Source organism: Prionailurus bengalensis, chromosome B2 (genome assembly GCF_016509475.1).
Source record: "Prionailurus bengalensis isolate Pbe53 chromosome B2, Fcat_Pben_1.1_paternal_pri, whole genome shotgun sequence".
Taxonomy (NCBI): domain Eukaryota; kingdom Metazoa; phylum Chordata; class Mammalia; order Carnivora; family Felidae; genus Prionailurus; species Prionailurus bengalensis.
The window spans coordinates 116,342,628-116,361,752 of NC_057349.1; the positions used below are offsets into that span (position 1 = coordinate 116,342,628).

Here is a 19,125-nt window from a genome sequence, read left to right on the forward strand (position 1 = left end):
TCAGCTTGGTTTGGAGACATCCTGTTTGTAACATACAGTAACGGATTTGGAATAGAAATGCCCTTGACAACAGTCCTAATGAACATTTTTAATTCCACAATAAAGTAATTCAGAGAATTGTTTTCCTTTGTATCTATCCCCCAAGATAAGAGTATCTGGAGGCCAAATTTCCTGCTGAGTCCTTCAGTGTTATTGCCAGGTCAGAAACTAGGCATATTAACATGAAACATGTTGTTCTGCATCTGGAAGCCAGAATATAATAAGCATTGTTAATTTAGTTAAAGAAAAAGACAGCTGTTTAAGATTACCCTTCTTGTATATGTGTGGGAGTTAACAGAATAATGTCTCTTTCTCAAGATGGGTATGTTTTTCTTTTGCTTATATGCAAATTTTAATGGATGAAGGAATTAAGGAACTTAATGAATAATAAACCATTTTATAGTTTCAGTTGGAAATTGGTTGACCAATACTCATCTGAACAGCGATACAAAGTTCCAGTAACCAGATAACTTTGAAAGTCTTCTACACTACGTCTTATATTCTGGGTGATAGTTTCTTATAGTATAAACTACTAAACCAGGTATAACAACTCTATTTCTAAAATATGCCTTCATGGTAACTATTATTTAAACCCCTGGCCTACCTGATGCCTTGCAGTTAAACCACTGTGTGTTCTGAAATATGGATTTTGATAATTAGCTAGGTTATGTACATTTATGTAGGTGTGTGTAATAAGAATTTGGGGGGAAATATAGTCTGTATTTGAGTTTAAACCTCTTATTTCCATATAGCTTTCATAAGCTTTAACCATTTTTCTGTTCTATCAAAGTAGTACTAATTTTATGTCAGGCATTTTATTTACTTTATTTCAACAATTCCTGAGATCCCTGAAGACTGGTATTATGCAGGTATCATTATAATAGCTGAGGAAATCAGACCTGTCTGGATTGTAAGATATTTACATTATGATATAATGTCACCTTTTTCTTTAAAAAAAAAAAAAGACCAACTTTTTTGAGGTACAATTTACATACAATAAAATTCACACATAAGTATACAGATTAATAACTTTGACAAATGTATATGGCCATGTAACTACCCCTTTGATCAAGAAATAGAACATTTCCACTTTCTCAGAAACGCTTGCTCTTTGCAATCTCCTTCTATCCCCACAACCTCTTATCTGATTAGTTTCATCTGTTCTAGAAATTCCGTTACGTGAATCATCAACTATGTACTTTTTTGTGTTTGCTTCTTTCAGCCTAATGTCTGCAAAACATCATATAATTTTTTGTTCATATATTTTGTTCTTTTAAATTGCCAAGAGTTTCTAATGTATGAATGTATCTCAAGTTTTAATTTAATACCTACTGATGACATTCAGCTTCCAGTTTTTATTTTTAAAATTTTTTTTTATTAAAAAAATTTTTGTTTAATGTTTATTCACGTTTGAGAGACAGAGAGAGGCAGACCATGAGTGGGGAAGGGGCAGAGAGAGAGGGAGACACAGAATCCAAAGCAGGCTCCAGGCTCTGAGCTGTCAGCACAGAACCTGACACGGGGCTTGTACTCAACAAACTGTGAGATCATGACCTGAGCCGAAGTCAGATGCTCAACTGACTGAGCCACCCAGGTGCCCCTTAGCTTCCAGTTTTTAGATATTCTGAATGAGTCTGCTATATGCAAGTTGTGTACATGTCTTTCTATGAATATGTTTTCATTTCTTATATTTATCTAGGAGTGGAATTCCTGAGTTGCATGGTATATATACATTTAATTAAAATTTTTTCTAATGTTTATTTATTTTTGAGACAGAGAGAGACAGAGCACGAGCAGGGGAGGGGCAGAGAGAGAGGGAGACACAGAATCCAAAGCTGGCTGCAGGCTCTGAGCTGTCAGCACAAAGCCAGACATACGGCCCGAACTCATGAACCACGAGGTCATGACCTGAGCCAAAGTTGGACACTTAACTGACTGAGCCACTCAGGCGCCCTACATTTAATTTTATAAGTAACAGGAAAGTTGTTCTCCAAAGTAGTTATATTATCTTACTGTCTGAAAACAATGTCATGATCTTGATATAGTGATAACAAACCAAGCATAAATGTTGGGCAAGCTAACTTTGGGATGAGGGATGATACTATAATTGATCATTTTTCTTTCTACTCCTTTATTTCTCTTGTAGAGACCTATAAAAAAAACAAGGATTAAAAAGCTTGGTCTATATAGGAAAATTTTATTCTTTAAGAGACTTTCTGGCAGATTTAAGATTTCCAAAAAATTTTACATAGATATATGAGACAACAAATGTGCTTTGTTCAACTTTTAAAGCAGGATATTAGTTACTTGTTAGCTAATTGTTGTGCAGTATTATGATCATGGGTAAAGCAATAATAATAATTATGTGAAAAGAAAAATCCCAATTTATTCATTAGACAAGAATGTGTTGAACATGTACTATGAATAAGAAAAGGTTTTCTATACTGTACATATAGAGGTGAGCAAAACATAATTTTTTCTTATAAGAATTGTGTAAGTAGAGAAGAAAATAAATGTATATGTACAGGGAGATTAATAAAGGCACTTTGTAGGTGGAAAAGGCTTTAATAAAGTTATTAAAAATGGTTTTTAGAGCCTCAGGGAATTAGAAAGATTGCCATTTTATAGGAGTAGAGACAATTTCACAGAAGTGGTGAATTTGGCTGAGCCTAACAGAAGGGAAGAATGTTTTCTAATTATGTTGTGTTATTTAATTTTATTTTTTATTGAAGTATAATTGACAAACAATATGTTACTTTCAGGTGTACAAAATAGTGATTTAACAATTCCATAAATTACAGTGCTCGCCATGGTAAGTGTAGTTACCATCTGTCATCATGCATAGTTATTACAATATTACTGACTATATTCTCTATCCTGTACTTTTTACTCTCCATTACCTATTTATTTTATGCCTGTAAGTTTGTGCTTCTTAACCCCCTTCACCTATGTTGCCTTTCCTGTCATAACCTCCCTCTGGCAACCACCAATGTGTTCTTTGTTTATAGTCTGTTTCTGTGGATTTTTGTTTATTTGTTCATTTATTTGTTTTTTAGATTCCACAAATAGATGAAATGTTATGGTATTTGTCTGGCTTATTTCACTTATTAGAATACCCTCTAGGTCTATCTATGTTGTTGAGAATGGCAAGATTTTGTTCTATTTTATGGCTGACTGGTATTTCGTTGCATGTGTATTCATTATATATATGCTACATTTTGTTTATCTATTTACCTATTGATAGACATTTAGGTTGCTTTCTCTGGGCAAATGCCTATCAGTGGAATTAGTGGATTATATTTTTTAAATTTTTTTGAGAACTACAATACTGTTAGCCGTAGTAGGTGCACCAATTTACATTCCCACCAATAGTGTACCAGGGTTCCCATATCCACACCAACACTTGTTATTTCTTACCTTTTTGATATTATACATATTGATAAGCATGAGGTAATATCTCATTGTGGTTTTCATTTGCATCTCCCTGGTGATTCAGTGATATTGAGCATCTTTTCACATGTCGGTGGGCCTTGGTATATCTTCTTTGTAAAAATATCTTCAGATTCTTCTCCCACTTTTTAATGGATTTATTGTGTTTTTTGGTGTTGAGTCATGTAAGTTCATTATTTATTTTGGATTTTAATGCCTTATGGGATATATATTTGCACATATCTTTTTACATTTAGTAGGTTGGTTTTTGTATTGATGATTTCATTCACTGTGGCAAAGCTTTTTATGTTGATGTAGTCCTACTAGTTTATTTTTGCTTCTGTTTCCCTTGCCTAAAGAGACATAGCCAAAAAAAAAAAATGTTGCTAAGGCTAATGTCCAAGAGATTACTTTCCTTTTGGGATTTTTATGGCTTCAAGTCTTACATTCAATTTTTAATCCACTTGAGTTTATTTTTGTGTATGGTGAGAAAGCAGGCCAGTTCCATACTATTGAATATACATGTCCAGTTTTCCCAACACCATTTATTGAAGAGACTGCCTTTTACCCATTGTATATCCTTTCCTCCTTTGTCATAGATTAATTGACCATATAGGCATGAGTTTATTTCTGGGCTCTAGCTTGTATTCTATTGATCTGTGTGTCTCTTTTGAGCCACTACCATACTATTTTGATAACTTAGTTTTGTAGTATACCTTAAAATCTGGGATTGTGTTACCTCTAGTTTTGTTCTTCTTTCTCAAGATTGCCTTGACTATATGGGGTCATTTGTGGTTTATATAAATTTTTGGATTTTTTTTTCTATATCTGTGAAAAGAGCTGTTGTTATTTTAATAGGGATTGCATTGAATCTGTAGATTGCTTTGGGTATTACGGAAATTCTAACAATATTAAATCTTCTAATCCTCTAGTATGTTTCCATTTGTTTGTATCATCTTCAGTTTCTTTCATCAATGTCTTGCAGTTTTCAGTGCACAGGTCTTTCATGTTGGTTAAATTTATCCTTGGGTATTTTATTCTTTTTGATGAAATTGTAAATGGGATTTAAAAAAAATTTGTTTTTTCTGTTACTTCATTTTTAATGCACAGATATGCAACAGATTTATTAGTATTAATTTTGTATCCTGCTGCTTTACTGAATTGATTTATTGATTAGTTCTAACAATTTTTTGGCAGAGTTTTTAGGGTTTTCTATATATATTATTATGTCATCTGCAGTGATAATTTTACTTTTTTTTAAATCAATTTAGATGCATTCTATTTCTTTTTCTTGTCTGATTGCTATGGCTGGGACTTCCAGTACTATGTTGAATAAGAGTGGCAAGAATGGACACTGTTATCTTGTTTCTGATCATAGAGGAAAACATTTCAGTTTTTCACCATCGAGTGACATGTTAGCTGTGGGTTTGTTATGTGTGGCCTTTATTATGTTGTGGTGAGTTTCCTTAAACCCTCTTTTTTGAGTGGAGAAACAAATTTTGATGGGCAGACCTGGAAAAGAGCAGTCAGGAGAACATAGCATGGGCTGTAGGTATGACTGATCAGAAAGGCAGGTAAGTTAAAACAGAGTTGATGAACTGGGAAAAGAAAGAATTACATTTACACTTAACTATTAGTAAGGAAAGAGGTTATTTTATGAGGAGAGAAGGGAAGCTCAAAATTAAATTTTGGAAATGTGTCCTCCTGGGGCACCGGAGTGGCTCAGTCTGTTAAGTGTCCAACTTCAGTACAGGTCATGATCCCATGGTTCGTGAGTTCGATCCCCGCACTGGGCTCTGTGCTGACAGCTCAGAGGCTAGAGCCTGCTTTGGATTGTGTGTCTCCCCTCTCTCTGCCCCTCTCCCACTCATGCTCTGTCTTTCTCTCTCTCTCTCAAAAATAAATAAACATTAAAAATTTAAAAAAAAAATAAAAGGAAATGTGTCCTCCTGAGAGATTATGAAAACTGAAGTGGGGATGCCGCAAGGAAAGTTCTTGGCTCTGATGAACTTTGGAAGTTGTGAGAAAGGTCATCGCTGGGTTAGCATTTCTCAGTAGCTGGAAATTTCTTAACTTTCAAATTTCATATTTTCAGTAACTTTTCTAATTTGATTACTTCAGCCAGAGAATGAGACACTCTGTCATTGATTTAACCAATTATTATAATGATTTATTTCACTCGTATATTTTTACCCCAAATAAGAAAAATTTCTGTGAAAAAAAGCATTAGCTTTCCTCCCCAGAATTCTTATGATTTTTCATATTGGATAAACACCCATATAAACTTAAGCTATCTCTTTACTTGTTTATTTAGATGACACTGATACTTTGGGTTCACTTATTATTAACTAAAGGTATTCTAATATAAAATCCCTGTTTTAAAAATTGATTACTTGTAGCTTACAGCAATATAGTGACTAAAACTACTACTCCCTTTGGAATCTGATTTGTGAGCATTGTCTACACTATATTTTATAACTGCAGTATTAAAGCAATCAGAGCCAACCCCTCAGAGCAGATTAGAGGTGCTTATTAGCAATAAAATATACTCAAAATATACCAGGCATAACGTTTTTGTATGTAATGGAATTACCTCAGCACATTGTCAATCTAAATTAAATGAGTTTATAACTGAGGTTTGTGTTCAAGAAAAGGGAAATTTTATCTGCTATGTAGACTATCTGTTTTTAATATCGCAGACAATGAGACGCCTAGGTGGCTCAGTCAGTTAAGCCTCTGACTTTGGCTCAGGTCATGATCTCCTGGTTCAGGAGTTTGAGTCCCATGTCGGGGTCTATGCTGACAGCTCAGAGCCTGGAGCCTTCTTCAGATTCTGTGTATCCCTCTCTCTCTGCCCCTTCCCAGCTTGTACTCTGTTTCTCTCTCTCTATCAAAAATAAATAAATACTAAAAAAAAGTTTTTAATATCACAGGCAAAGTTTTGCATACCTTCTGAGAGTAAGTGTGAATGTCATTAAAGGCAACTGTCCTCCTTCTGTTGTAGGTATGAATATGGCAAACCTAGTCCAAAATTTAGAGAAATAAAAAAAGGGATTGTGGGGAAATGGAAGATAAAAAAATTAGAAGAGAAGAGGAAAACTAACTTTCTCCTCCTTTTTTTCTCAAGGCTGTTAACCAGAATAATTTCCAACTTTAATAAGTTACAGAAAAATAGGAAATGATTTTATTTTATTTTTTTAATTTCTTAATGTTTATTTTTGAGAGAAAGAGAGAGATAGAGAGAGACAGAATGGGAACAGGGGAGGGGCAGAGAAAAAGGGAGACACAGAATCTGAAGCAGGCTCCAGGCTCTGTCATCACAGTGCCCGATGCGGGGCTTGAACCCATGGACTGTGAGATCATGACCTGAGCCGAAGTCGGACGCTCAACCAACTGAGCCACCCAGGTGCCCCAAGAAAGGATTTTATTTGTATTTAAAAAAAAAAAGTTCTATATGTGTCAAGGTTTGCATCAGTTGTTTAACTATCATGACTCTTAAAAGCCACATGGTTTGGGGATATTGTACCACACTGACATTTCAAGTCAATGGTTTGTGCTCATTGGCTTCCTGGCATAAAAAGGGAGCTAAATACTGTGTGAATAGTTATTAGGCACATTCGATTTTGTACCTTAGAAAATATATACGTGTTTGTTAGAAAAGTGAAAGTTGAAATTAGCAAAAAACAAACAAACAAACAAACATGAAGGGAACAACAAAGAAATACAACTTAGGATAAGAGCTGACCTCTATAATTTAACTGTGCAATACTCCATAAAAATGCACATAATAGCTGCTTCAGTTCAGTACAGCTCCTGGACCCAGTGCATCCCAACCCAGTCTCCAGGATAGTTTTGAGATAGTTGTGCTCACCTCAGAAGAAGAATTTGCTTTATTTCTAATTTACTTCTTTGTTTTAATTTAATTTGATTTAATTTTTTTAATTAGCAATAATCGCGCCTCGGATAAACCTCATTGGCTACGATACTGCCACTGCGCAAAGCTTGATTTAACTTTTTTAAATGTTTAGTTTTGAGAGAGAGAGACAGACAGACAGAACACGAGTGAGGAAGGAACAGAGAAAGGGGGAGACAAAGAATCCAAAGCAGGCTCCAAGCTGTCCAAACATGGGTCTCAAACTCACAAACTATGAGATCATTACCTGAGTCAAAGTTGGACACTTAACTGATTGAGGCACCCAGGAGTCCCATATTTGTTTTAATTTGAAAGATTTACTACCTAGGTAGACAACAAAGTCAGAATTCCTGGACACCTCCATTTAGATGACTCTTTAAAAAATGTTTTTTTCAATGTTTGTTTATTTTTGAGAGAGAGACAGAGTGTGAGTGGGCGAGGGACAGAGAGAGAAGTTGACAGAATCAGAAGCAGGCTGCAGGCTCTCCACTGTCAGCACAGAGCCCAATGCATGGCTCAAACCCAATAATTGCGAGATCATGACCTGAGCCGAATTGGGCCCTTAACCGACTGGGTCACCCAGGAACCTCAATTTAGATGACCCTTAAGATAATTCATTTACTTAAGTGTTAAGGCAAAGACAGAAAATTCTCTAAAACAAACAGAATTGAACATGGGCTAGTCATTTCTGAGTTCATTACTACTGAATCTAAATATGTTTTCATTTATAGTGTCTAAAATGTGTTCTTAAGTTTGGCAGGATATTCATATTGTATAGTATTTTATAAATTCCTAAATTCAATACAGTATTTGTAATATGTGGTAATTTTCAAATTAATTTTTTTTTTACAAACAAAAACATTTTCCCCAAATGTTCCTATACCCTGTGTAAATTACTGATTTTGAGTAAGGGAACACTTGAAACAATTAGACCCATTTATGAATAGCTCTACTTGTAGCAGTTTGTTGCTAGACCCTATTCTGTGATAAAGGTAAGGCTGAGATGGGAGAAGGTTGGTCTCATTTGAAACGTTTCGCTTCACATGGAACTTTGCCTGAATGCCATTGCGATACATTCAATATTTGGCCAAGTGCTGAAAATCAACATCTACTTGCCTTTGTCAAAACATTCTGTAACCATTCCACTCAGGCTCACATGAACAAGACAGAAAGAATAATGGAAAAAAAAACACATTGCTTTTCTTAAAAAAATACATACAAAAACACATACTGTACATATGTATTTCCCTTTTTTAACTGCTCATCTGTTTTTTTAGATCAGTCTGTGGTTGACTTTGAAGAATCTATGGGAGTACAGCGTAAGAGCTAAGGAAGAAATTCTACCCAGAGAATTTCTGATTCTGTTAGTATTTTGTGGAACAGCATGAGTGATCTTTTCCAATTGTGTGGGATGAATATAGCCCACCAAACACTGCTTAACAGCAGTTTACCACAAGCCAGTTATAATGTCAGAAACATCGGAACCTTTTCTTTTCTTCTGCATTTGAATAATGATAAATGCCTTCATGCTGTGTGAGAACTATTGAAGTGTGTTTGTCTGTAGGCAAAATTGGCAGTGTCTCATATAACTCCACTCGATGGGAGTATTACTTCAACAGTGGGAAATACATCGTCTGACAAGAATCGTATCACCATTTGGAATGATGTTTATGCAAGTGGATAGTCTTCTAGTTATTTGTAGTTTAAAAAATGGACCTCGGAGGCCACGACAATAAAACCCAAGTCTTTATTTGGATATTTGTAGTGAAAACTATAATTGTTCCTTGTGGGACAATAATGTAAGCTCAGTGGTTGGGCCATAGTCCGTCAAGTATGTGTGATGAGAGATAACTTCCTTGCTCTTTATTTCTAAAATAAAAGGTATTAAGTAATTGGTAAGTCACTGTTGTTTTCAGGTATCTAAATGCAATTTTCATCAACATTGAAATATTTAATTGCATACGTACCTAATGCCTGATTATCTACCTTTGGCTGCTGTTATATATTACCTAGTTGCTGTGTCGTTCTTTGCTGCCAGTTTCTCACCATCACCATCTCTTTTGGTGATGATCGTCCTGCTTCTCATGGAAAAATCTCTGTAATGGTTTTTTGGTCCTAGCTGGGCAGCATGGTAGCCAGGTAACCAAAAAGCTTGTTTGGCTAGTGGGAATATGGGAATGGAGGCCAAATGTTTCAAAGTCCTGGGTAAAATTGCAGAAGAACTTAATTCTATTGATTCATATTCTCATTCATTCAGTTTCTAGGCACTTGAGAATAAATGTAATAATCAGAGAGAACACTAAATGGAGATACCAATTTTAGCAACTGAAAAAATTTGTGTTTGAATCACTGGGTTTCTGATATGTGTGTACTTCATTAGTTATGCGACTGCTTGTAAAATGGATTATGGAATGCTCTTATAACTGGGCATGGCAATTGAGTAAAATCTGAAAAATCTCACCACTCGGATCATGCTTCAGTAAAATAACTGATATTTCAAGTTTTTCTCACTTTGTGATTTCTTTTTTATCCAAAGTTTCCCTTTAAGTTAGAATCTGGTTGCATACAACCCTAAAATCTTTTCTTTATGGGGTGCAGTGTCTCCAGTTGTTTGGACATTGAGTCTAGGAGGTATCCCACTACTTTTCAAGCTGCTGTGTCCTGTCTGCAGTGGCTATGGGGTCAGGCCATGACTAAGGGACAGGGGTAATTCATAGCTTTCCCACCCAACGTTTTTTCCATCTAAACAGTCAGGTAAAAATGGAAACCCATTTGTCCTCAAGCTGAATCTTTTCTCTGTTTTAATAAGAATGATTTCAGTAAGTCACAGTGAAGATGGTAAGATTGGATCTTATGGGGTGGAGTTTTGGAAAGTAGACATTTTTAAGCATTAGGTTTAAGATAGGTGAGGAGTGTTCACCACTCTTCTGCCCTAATTGTCTTTATGTTTGTGTTTACTATTGCCCCTTCTCTGCCTCCCCCCATCTGATTCTTGTTCTTTTTATTTCTTCCCCTTTCTTTCTTTCTTTCTTTCTTTCTTTCTTTCTTTCTTTCTTTCTTTCTTTCTTTCTTTCTTTCTCTTTCCTTTGGAGTTGATTTCCTCTATTCCATGATGTCTCATTCTTTCTCCTTGCTGTTTTCCTTCCAAAAATAGAACATTAAATAAAGTCTTTTCTTTAAAAATAAGCACTGCTAATAGGATAATATATATTTACAACTTATGCAATTAGAAACTATAAATAGAGAGAGAGAGACAGAGAGAGAGAGAGAGAGAGAGAGAGAGAGAGAGAGAGAGATTTCCATCATTCCACCCCAGAAATTTGATCAAGTGATTTGAAGAATTGTAATTATATGGAGAGAAATATATTTTACCTTATATTTCTTAGATAAGAATTTGTTCTATGTTCTCAATTTAAAAAGTCATTTTTGGGGACACCTGGGTGGCTCATCAGTTAAGTGTCCAATTTCAGCTCAGGTCATGATGTTGCAGTTTGTGAGTTCGAGCCCCGCATCAGACTCTGTGCTGACAGCTCAGAGCCTGGAACCTGCTTGGGATTCTGTGTCTCCCTCTCTCTTTGCCCCTCCCCACTCATGCTCTGTCTCTGTCTCTCAAAAATAAATAAACATTAAAAATTTTTTTTTCGTGAAAGTCATTTTTTTTTAATTTTGCCTTCTTCTGTACTCCTTTTCCATGCTGCAAAAGCTAAATTATATTTTATTACTTTATATATGGCCTACTAGCTTCTGCAGAGAAACTCCCCTTGCTAGCTTCAGGATTTATATTTATTTATATTTGTTTCTGGAGGTAAGGAAAATGAGAGGAGCTTGACATCAACCCTGGTTCTTCCCCATGGAATTTTTATTCCACCACAACCCTTTTGCTGAATGTATACCATTTGGAGTATTATTTACATCTACATTTTTCTTTAGTTTACTCTGTATCTCTGTATCTGTCTCCCCCGTTTCTTTTTTAATTTCAATATCCCTCCTCTGTCCTTCTTAGTCCCTTTCCTTTAATGTCATTGTCACACGCAGTGTGACAGAAAGATTAGTTTTATTATTTTCCTGAGTGAAAGCTTTGAAAATAAGCAAAAGTAATTTTTTTCCTCCAACTTGGTGATGTTTCCAAAACAAACTGGTATCATCACTGTTAATTTTCTAAGCTTATAATTCAATTTGGTGAAGTAGGAATTTTCTACTTGATTCTAGAAATATTGGAAACCTATGCTTTAGGATCTAAGTAAAGTTGCTAGAATGAATGTGTATAAATACACACACACACACACACGCATTCCTGTAATAGTTCTGTTTGTCTGAAAATTTAATATATTTGTATAATAAAATACACATTGGAGTTAATGAAAGACAGAATGTTGGAAGTCAGAATTTGCATGTTTACCATCTGTTCCTTTTCTAGCTCTCCTCTAATAAGCACAATCTAGAAAAGTACTGTTACCCAACCCTTGTTCAGCCAGAAACCTAGTATTCATCCTAATCTTCATTTCCTTCATACTCTCCATCCCACCCAACATTCTCTTGTAACAGGTGTAATATTCACAGTGTCGTGCAGAAATAGGCAAATTTTGTATTTCTAGTATAGAATTCTACTAGCGACTCTGAGCCTCCAGTTTGCTTATGGTAAACAAATTAATTAAGAGTTTTCAGGTCATTTCAGTTCAAACTAGTAATTTGGGGGTCATTTTTCCATTGAAAGCTGAGAGTCATTTCAAGGTTCAGCCTCCTGATCTTTCAACTGATAGGGAGTCTAAATGCGGTGAGGAACATGATGTGTAACATTGTGAGGTCAGGACAAGGAGGTGTGCATTTTGGATCTTGATTAAATTGGATCTGCATAGACAGTATATTGTGATTGCTTCAACTAGAGGAGATTAGGAATCCCTCCTGCTAGGACAGATTCAGTTCCTCAGTGTTCCTCCAGTGTGTCAACCATATATGCCATCTGGCCCGTGTTTTTTCTCCTATGCTGCTCACTTTGCATTGCCTTCTGGGGATCTTTAGCAAATGGGCAGATTTGTACTCTTTTTCCTCATTAATGGGCCCATAAGTATGTTGGGAGTCTTCTTCTGCCTCCCCTTTTGAGAAGCATAGAGCACCCATGGGGGTTATTATTCGTGTTGTTTCCCTGCTTTTGCCTACCTGTACATGAGCCATCTACAATAAACTGTTCCCTTGTCATGTGCAGGTAGCAACTGTGAGTATTCTAGGTTTTATTTATTTATTTTTTAAAATTTTTTTTTCAACGTTTTTATTTATTTTTGGGACAGAGAGAGGCAGAGCATGAACGGGGGAGGGGCAGAGAGAGAGGGAGACACAGAATCGGAAACAGGCTCCAGGCTCTGAGCCATCAGCCCAGAGCCCGACGCGGGGCTCGAACTCACGGACCGCGAGATCGTGACCTGGCTGAAGTCGGACGCTTAACCGACTGCGCCACCCAGGCGCCCCATTCTAGGTTTTAAACTTCAATGTAAAACGATGTCAGTCAATCCTGATAATAATACTTGTGTTACTACTGTAATCAATTATATAGTGGTTGGTATTTGCCATGTACCAGTAAAAGTACTGGAAATATATTAACTTATTGAATTCTCAGAACAGTACAGTGATGTGGATAATATTGTTCCTATTTTATAGACGAGGAACTGGGGCATAACGTTAACTGATGCACCCAAGGTTGTACTTATAATCTGGCAGAACTAGGTGATCTGGCATTAGAGTAGGCCAATCTAATCTCTGAGCTCTGCAGGGGACTCCCATATGCTTGACTTTCCTCTTCTCACCTCTGCTAATTCTTTTGTCCTTTGTGGTCCGGGAGCTGGTCTAGGGGAAGGTGCTGGTGGATTGTGGAGGGACTTGGTTCAGTGGAGAACATGTTCCTTCTGCTCTCAAATACCCCAGTGACTGTTACCCGAGTTCTGACCTCGGGTTCAGAAACCATAGATTTGGGATCTATAGTTGTTCTCTTTCCTCCCTTACTCCAGCCTCAGGCTTCCACAATAAAAGGACATCTTCATAGTCTATGATTCAGCCAGTATTAGTCACATGGGAAAAAAATAGGACACATTAATGTTTCAAATTGTTCATTGTCTACCACACACTTGCCAAATAAATCCGATCAATCCCATTTCCTACAAATCTCTTAGTTGAGCCTTATGAAACTGCTATTTGTGTGGGTTAAAAAATGGCAAGTAGCAGCAATTCCATATGGTTCAACCCAGTGTTACTTCATCATTTCCTTACAGGCTCACCGTCATTACAACAGTCCAGCCACCATCATCTCACAACTAGAAATGATCACAGAGTCTTTTAATGGATCTTCCCGCTACCCGTTTCACCCTGTCCCATTTGTTTATTAGACTTCAGCGAGAGTGAGCTTTATAAAATACAATAGCTTTGAGCCACTCCTCTATATAAAATGTTATAATGGCATCTGATTGACCTGAGAATAAAATCCAAGCTCCATTAATGTGGCTTATAAGTCTTGTAGCCATCCGTCCCAGTTAGTCTCTGACAACCCTGGTTTATGCCTGCTGCCCCAGCCTAATTGGTGCCCCTTTTTATTCTCAGAAGTGGTCTGCCTGGGGTGATGAATTATACGATCACCTTATTTATAAGGTACCTCGTGATCTGGCCTCTGCTTTTGTGTCCAGCCTCATCTCTCACCACTTTTTAAAATCAGAATCTAAGCTGTAGCCATTCTGAACTCCTTTGATTTATGGAGCATGTCACGCTGTCTGTCTCAGTCTGAACATGGGCCCGTGATGATGTTGCTGTCTACAACGCTCTTCTATTAACCCCGCTAATTCATGCCAATTTATTACAATTGCATTTATAGACTTCATACAAGAAGCACTTCCTGATCTCTAGACCAGCTTGCATTTTCCTCTATATTTGGTGCTTTTATTTGCTCTGTACATCCCCAATCAAATCCTCCTTCCACTTAACCATGTTTGTATATAAATTCTGTGCTCCCTTTCAGAGTGTAAATGCGGGCAAGATAGGACTCTCAGTTTATTCACAACTGTACTCCCAGGGCTTACTAAGTGCTTATTGTTACATAAAATTACTAGGGGCACTGGATGGCTCAGTCGGTTGAGTGTCAGACTTCGCTCCGGTCATGATCTCATGGTTTGTGAGTTCGAGTCCCGCATCTGGCTGACAGCTCAGAACGTGGGGCCTGCTTCAGGTTCTGTGTCTCCCTCTCTTTCTCTGTCCCCCCAGCCTTCCCCGCTTGCTCTGTTTCTCTCTGTCTCTCAAAAATAAATAAAAACATTAAAAAATTAAAAAAAAGAATTACTAAAAATATATATACATGCATTGAATGAGTTTATGAGAGAAAGATAATTTTAGGGCGACCTTGCACTTTGAAATCTGCTCTTGACTTTCTGGGTTAGGAAACAGATGTTGAGAGAGTGTGAAGTATTCTAATGAGGGAGGAGAGAAAGGGAGACCAAAAAATGACCAAGTCTTGAGTATCAAGAAAAGAACAAATGGAAAAACAACCTGAGAGGCTTTCAACTGACAATTTGGATGGACACCTACATTCCATTTCTAATCATGTGATCCTCTTTGCCGTACTTTCCTCACTTATCTTAGCAGGGGCACTTAAAAAGCCCGAAACCCAGGATCTTTTGCCTGTAGTGTGAAAACTTCTTAGAATATCTTATATAGTAAAATAATTTTCAGTAAGTACAAAAAGTAATTATGTTTGAACTTGAGGAAGTATTAGACCAAGAAAATTTCTTCTTTTAAAATCTGGCAATAGTAATGTTAAACAAAAACCAAACAATTTATGAAATGGTGGCTAAAGGTAAAGTTATTTAAATCCAGTTTATAACATTCACTTGCAGAAAAAGAATGTGGGAAGCTGTTACAAGCTACTATTACAAGCTATTGTTGTGGATGCCTTGTGTCCTCCAGAAAGATGTGAAGTCCTAACCTCTAGAACTTATGAATGTGACCTTATTTGGAAGTAGGGTCTCTGCAGATGTAATTAAGTTAAGAGGATATCATGCTGGGTTAGGGTCGGCCCTAATCTAATATGACAGATATCTTTGTAAGCACAGGAGAGACAGATGGGTACAGGGAGAAAGCCATGTGAAGTTGGAAGTAGAGATAGGAGTGATGCATCTATAAGCCAAGCAATGCCAAGGATTACTGGCTGCCACCAGTAGCTAGGAGAGAGGTATGGAATAGATTCTCCCTCATAGCCTCTAGAAGAAACCAACTTTTCTGAGACCTTGACTTTGACCTCTAAGCCTCCAGAACTGTAAGAGAATAAATTTCTGTTGTTTTAAAAAAAATTTTATTTATTTTTTGAGGAGGAAAAGGGCAGAGAGAGAGAGAGAGAGAGAGGGAGACAGAGGATCTAAGCAGGTTCTGTGCCCACCACAGAGAGCCTGATGGCGGGGCTCAAACTCACATATGAGAAGATCATGACCTGAGCTGAAGTTGGACGCTAAACCGACTGAGCCACCCAGGTGCCCATAAATTTCTGTTATTCTAAGCCACGTGGTTTGTGGTAATTTATACTACTAGGAAACGAAATAACTCTAGTTATTTTAGAAATATGGAATTATTACAGAAACTGCATAACTATAGTTCTTTTAAAAGGAAAATGAAAGAATATCTAAAAATAAATGTATCCAATATATTTGCTATGGAAAGAATGGAGACAGAAATGGTAAAATGATTACAGGAATAATTATTTAGAATTTAAATTATGTTCCCTGCTTTCTTACTGCTCTCAATCTCACGGCTGATTCTTTTAATAACACAATTACTGATCTGCTGTAGTAGTCTGATCAATGCCTGGCTATGCTGTAGAAGCACATAACTCCCCAAATCTCTTAATAGAGAGTTAAGTTACGGGAGTTAGTTCTCCATCAGGCCGTGTCCAATACGGGTCCATCTGGTGACTTAGGGTCCCCATTCTCTTCTAGTGATGTCTCCAATTCAGCAAAAGGCTTTTCGCAGCAGAGAATGAGGGCTGGTGGAACTGTTCCTCTAGTGCTTTGGTGCTCCAGCGAGGAAGTCAGACACATCCCTCTCATTCACATTTCATTGTCATGAGATAGACATAGGCCCCTCCTAACTACAAGGGGGCTGAGTAGTGTAGAGGACACAAGGAATATTTGGTGAGGACCATCTCTGCTTAATTGTAATGGCAAAAGAAAATATTCTTCACAATCCACTAAAATCACATGATCTTCTCAATTCTGCCCATTCCTTTACATCAGTTTCTTTTTATCCTAGTAATAGTCTTTTGAAAGCTTTTTTCCCCCACATATATACGGCTATTACACAAGTCCTGTGTCCACAGTGTTGTTTGTCTACACCAGAACTATTGACATTAATAAAATTGATCTCCATCCAAAACCACCCCTTTTTTAAAGTTTATTTTTATTTATTTTGAGAAAGAGAGAGGGAGAGAGCGAGCAAGCAGGGGAGGGGCAGAGAGAGAGACTCCCAAGCAGAGGTCGAACCCATGAACTGTGAGATCATGATCTGAGGTGAAATCAAGAGTCGGACACTCACCTGAATGAGCCATCCAGGTGCCCCCCAAACAATTTCTTATTTAAATATTCATTAATGTTCAATTCTAACATGTGTGAACTACCTAGGGAGAAGGAAGAGGTGGAGGAGGAGATGAGAAGATGAGGAGAAAATGTGAAGGAAAAGTAGAAAAGGAGGAGAATGGAAAGTGGGAGGGGGAGGCATCCATTGAAGTTTTTAGAGTAAAAAGAAACAGCCTGTCATTTTATCTATCAACTGAATTACCAGTTATCAGAATTCAGGAAAATATACCCCAGGAAAACAATTCCCCTTATATAACAGCCTAAAGGTTTAGCCAACATTCTTCTTAGTCTCTTATATTAAAGTGTATACTCCTCTGTTAGGTATTTGTATGAGCTTAATGACAGGTGGGTTATTTTCCTGCATAGCGATGTTTATCTGGCTCCACTACAGGCCAAGCACCCTTTCACATCAATCTGTTTACAATTGCTCTTTACAGCATTACATCTTTTATTAGAGAAGAAAATCATTTAACCACAGATAGCATCAAAAAGTATTCTTACAGAATACACATGCTTAAGTCCCCCACATATTCTTAAGATATTTCTATGTGTTTGTGAAAGCAATATATGAATATATTTTGGTTTTAAAAAGGTCAAATGCAACTTAACATGTATTAGGGTGACTACCTTAAAAAAAGAAAGAAAATAAGGGTTGGTGAGGATGTGGAAAAATCAGAACCCTGTACACCGTTGATGGGAATATAAGACAGGGCAGCCGCTATGGCAAACAGTATGGCAGTTTCTCAGAAAATTAAAAAATAGAATTATTATATGATTCAGCAATTCCACTTGTGATATATACCCCAAAGAACTAAAAGCAGGATCTCAAAGAGATGTTTGTGCACTCATATTTATAGCAACATTATTCATAATAAATAAAAGGCAGAAGTAATCCATGTGTCTAAGGACAGATGAGAAGATAAACAAAATGTGGCATATATATAATGGAATATTATTTAATTTTAAAAAGGAAGGCCATTCTGGAACATGCTATAACATGCATGGACCTTGAAATTATGCTGAATAAAATAAGCTAATTACAAAAACCAAATACTGCATAATTACACTTACATGAGGTACTTAAAGTAATCAAATATACCGAGCTAGAAAATAGAATGGGTTGCCAGGGGAGGAGAAAGGGAGGAATAGGCAATTATTGTTTAATGGGTATAGAATTTCAGTTTTTGAAGATACAAAGAGTTCTGGAGGCGGATAGTGGGGATAGTTGCACAACAATATGAATGTACTTAGTGCTCCTGAACTGTGCATTTCAAAATGGTTAGGATGGTAAATTTTATATTATGTGTGTTAATTTTACAATGAAAAAAAATTCAAACATAGCATCCTTACTCCTAGTGTTCCACTTAGAGAAAACCATTGTCTTTATTCTTCAGTTATAACGTCTTTTTAAAATGTTTTCACAGGGGTATCTGGGGGGGGGGGGCTCAGTTCATTGAGCTTCTGACTCTTGATTTGGCTCCCGTCATGATGCCAGGGTCATGGGATTGAGCCCCCCGTTCAGCTCCATGCTGAGCTTGGAGCCTGCTTGGGATTCTCCCCCACCCATCTCTCTCTCTCTCCCCCCCCTGCCCCTCCCCTCTCCCTTGTTTGTGTGTGCACTATTTCTCTAAAGTAAAAAAATAAATAAATGAAGTGTATTTACAAAAACACATATTGTCATATGGCAGTAAGTGGTTTGTTTCTTGATTACTTTTGTTTTTCACACAGCCCTGTCTTGCTCTGCATCTTGCTCTGGATGTCCAACAGTGTTTAAGTCCTATTATGAGAGCTGGGACAGGGGAACTTGCTTAGGTGCAAACTGAAGAGACATCTTGTTCCCTTCTCTACTCTCTTTGTGGTCTTAATTCCTTTGGACTGAGACTCTGCATCAGTCCTTCATTACAGAGCCATTCTGGTGGACTTTTTCATGGTCCTACAGATCTAGAATTTCTACCTACTATTTCTACTATTTCCATATTGCTTATCCTACAATTCTCTTTTATACTGAAGACTGATTATCTATCTATCTATGTACTGATATGATTGAGTGTTGGACTTCAAAGATAAAATTAGATCTTTTCACAGCTGTTCAGTTGCTTTAGCTTTGAGTCTGTTCTGAGTTTCTTTAAAAAACCTTTTTGGGGGGAA

General features: G+C 36.9%; 1 protein-coding gene and 1 pseudogene across 8 annotated transcripts in view; one reads left to right on the top strand and one right to left on the bottom strand.

Annotated features, from left to right (window-relative positions):
- LAMA2 (laminin subunit alpha 2) overlaps positions 1-19,125 on the top strand; it is a 634,006-nt gene that overhangs the window by 17,254 nt on the left and 597,627 nt on the right. The gene's annotated exons all lie outside the window — the stretch shown is intronic.
- LOC122490738 lies at positions 7,339-7,471 on the bottom strand (annotated as a pseudogene).